We start from the raw sequence: 4,082 nt of genomic DNA, 5'->3' as shown, positions 1-4,082 counted from the left end.
TATTCAAAACGTATAAAAGATATAATAGTAAATAATACCAAGTATAAACAAATAAATAGTAACATGAGAAAAATAATAAATTTGATAAAATAATAATACTAAAAGAAACTAACAACATATATAATATTTACTTACAGATTGATTATGAACGGATGGTCACTTAGTATACAATCTATTTTCTTGTTGATATAATTATAATAGTAACTAAAGCTTATTTTTTTGTTTAGCAAAAATTCTTCTAAAAATAAAAGAAATTATTTTAGGAGGGAAAAAATAACAAGATATATATATATATATATATATATATATATATATATATATATATATATATATATATATATATACTAGCAGAAATACTAGCAGAAGACTCGTGCAGCGTACGGAGCGAAAAAACATCTATTGCAAAATTTTATTTTTTCAAACAACAACTCATAAAATAATATAGTATTATTTATTTAAAAAATCTTTATAATACCATATATTACAAAAATAATTAAATTACACATCTATTCTATTATATTTAATTAAAAAAATAGTAAAATTTGAGTATCACTAAAATATAATATTTTGTAACTTCTAAAAAACAAATATTATTTTATTTATAAGTAAAAGTATTTTTTCAAGATGCACATGTATTTCAATTTCAAGATGTATATGCAGTTCCGTTCAAATTTTATCATCCTATTACTAAAAGTATTCTTTTAACATACACGTTTATTTCGCTAATAGAGATTTGTAAGAGAGCGTTAAATATATGAAGAGATAAGAAAATATATGATTTAAAAATTTAATTATTTTTGTTTTTGATTTTATTTATCTGCTAATTAAATATAAAAAGAAAGACGAGCTAAAAATTCATAAAAACTTGTTTTTTTTTCATCTACTACTACTTTTAATGTAAACCTTAACATAAAGAAAAAAGAAATAGAGAAGCAAAAGCATATCGCTTTATCCTTTTTTTTTCTTCTATGATTTATTAAAAAATGTTGTCAAAGTTACATGTGGATGAATATTGCATAGTTGCTCAAATGATTAAACTATAATATTTTTAGTATATACCACATAAAAACATGGATATTATTTAAAAATAGTTCCTAATAATATTTTAAATCCGAAATCGTCCGAATTTGTTCCAAAATATTAAATTCAATATATCCGATAGCATTAAGTGAATAATACTATTGCACCACAACCACAACAACTAATAAAATTACCATGTTATTATGGTGAATTTTTCTCTCTTCTAACCAACTATATACTCTATTTACCCACGGTATTAATTTATACTCTTCTTTCATACTACAAATAATATTTTTCTTTCATTATCACACTCTAATATTCAACTATCAATACATTTAATGATCGAGAACTAATAAATTTTTGTTATTTATTCATCAAAACAACAGCAGTTGCAGCATCAAGTGTTCAACCAAAAGGATTTAGAGGTAACAGTGGTGGATCCACGGACATTCGTATTGGCCCAAAATAATCATTTCATCAAAAACAGAAAACTTCAATGCTATAGAACATGTAGAATTGTGAAGGTGGAAAAAGAAATATAAGAAACAACAATAGAAGTTATAAGATTATGGCTCATTTAGTTCCGTATCAACACAAAGATAATATAGAATTAAAATAAATATTAACAGCAAAAATTTTTACTCTTAAAATTTTTATTTTAAATTATTGTTGAGTTGAACTGAGACTTAGATCCAGAGGTGGTAGACTTAGATAAGGACACCTTTTAGTATAGATATCATTATTTTATTAGGCTTCCTATATAATTTGATTTTCAATGAAAAATATATCATATTTATTCAAAATACATCGAATAAAATTCTAAGAAAACACAAGGGAACAATAAGCATAACCATATACTAAAAAGATTGCAACTAAAGTAACACTAAATTCATATAGATTTAGAAGAAGTTGAAAAAGCACCTATAAAACAAATTGATGGTAACAATGACACCAACCAAATATTACACGTTTAACACGTCACAGATAAAAAATCGGTAAACTTAATCAAAAAATATTCGTCAATTCAGTTTAGAATTTAGAAATATTATTCTTCCTTTCTTTTTAAATCAAGCAGCAAGGTATTTTTATTTTAAAGTTAAAATCTCTAAGTAAAGTAAAGCTAAAGTCAACTATACACAAGATAACGATACAATTCTGTTTACACATCAACTTCTTTTTCATGAGATTACGAAATGATACCAATTCGAAGAGATTACATAAATAGTTAAAATCAAAATCTTTATCAAAATTCATGATCAAAACTCAAAAAGAAAATACCAAACAAGGCCTCCAAAAGAATAAGAGTTACTAAAATATCAGAGAATAATTTATTGAAAATGTAAGTTCTAGAGAAGTCATGTGCAAATTCAAATCAAAATACCAAAACATGCTGAAAACACATATTGAAAAATATAATAATAAAGTCACTCTCAAATTAAAAGAATATAAAACCACTATTAGAAAAATTTAAAATACATAAGGCAATAACCCATGAATAAAATGCCAACTTCAAAAAGACAAATAGAAGACCGGAACAAAAAGGTTGCAAGAACGAAAGTAGTAGAGTTAGGGATTGCAAGAGGTTAGAGTACCCCAAACCTAAATGGGATGTTGGAGGTCGAATCAATTTGGATCTTACAATAAAGTGTCTCTGGATATCAAGAAGAACTGTCGAATTTTGAAATCAGAGAGCTAAACCTCCATGTCGGGCCACCCATAAACTTTCAGTAACCAAGAGAATCAACTAACTGTTTCTTATGGCAAATGTCTCGTCTCTTTTCCTCTTCATTTCAAATGTTCTATTCTCTATAGCAAGTGTAGATGACTCACTTACAATATTTCTAGCTAAAGAGTAGAAATAAAAGAATAGAAAGTGAATAAAATAAACACACTCAAAAGAAAGATTACACTTAACTTCGGTTTCATATGAAAAAGTAAAAAAAAAATGAAAAAACGCAAAACTTGAGAAGTGTTATGTGTTTTAAAATCACAATATCATTAGATACTTCAACCTAACTAATACCTTCAGCCTAACTAACTTTTAGGAGAATGGTTAAATCGTTAGACCTCCTCTATCTAAATGTGGTGTAAAACCCTACTCTAACTCAGCATATAAAAGGTAACTATAATAGTAGCTTTTCTTATCCAACCAAAGAACATGATGACATTTGTTCAAATTAATTCTTTTTTCAACCTAGTTTAGATTGCCTAGCTATCTATTTAGAGTTTAGACAAGTAGTTATTACTTTAGGTTCTCCTTTCAATAACTCTAATATAACAAAGTCATTCCATGTCTTTTTTAAAAATCCTTTAAAATAACTCGAAATAACATTATTTGAACATCTTTCTCAATCTCTATAATTAATTCTTATTTTTCTCTTGAATAAGATTTGCAACATAGTACATATATAACTTTTCAAATATAAATCGTTTTCCAAAACAAAATCTAACATATCACACTAAAGAGCTACTGCATTTTATTGATCTATATAGGGCTGAACTACAAAGATAAAAGGCTACATAATTAAATTTGAGACAACTAAAAAATTTCACATTACACACATTACACACCAAAGAAGGGTGGACACTATTTACATTGCTCATATCTAATGCCCTATAGATCCTAATCAGTAGCTCTAGTTAGATGACATACAAAACAATGTCACTTGACCCCTTCACCAGATGCAAATTCATCCTCAAAAGCATTAGCATCATTAGATTCATCAAATTCGAGCTTTAAGGACCATGTCAACCTCTTCAACGGAGGCTTTTCCTTTTTCTAATCATGAGCACAACTTTGTGTAATGCCAACAATATATTCCTAATTTTAGTAAATCCATTAAAATTTAAACCAAATTAAAAAAATTAATACAAATAGGTCTAAAAAATCAATAATAAAAGTTAGCATATTGTATAAGCAAATAAACACATCAACTTGATCACACAAATTATCCGAATGATTACTTTCATTTGACATCTCTCTCATGGCATTAGCAAATTTTTTTTATGAGAATGACACTTTTATAACAGACACAATATAGTAGATTTAGTTAACACATGAC

Source organism: Arachis ipaensis, chromosome B8 (genome assembly GCF_059453495.1).
Source record: "Arachis ipaensis isolate K30076 ecotype BB chromosome B8, ASM5945349v1, whole genome shotgun sequence".
Lineage (NCBI taxonomy): Eukaryota > Viridiplantae > Streptophyta > Magnoliopsida > Fabales > Fabaceae > Arachis > Arachis ipaensis.
This window is presented reverse-complemented; position numbering follows the sequence as displayed.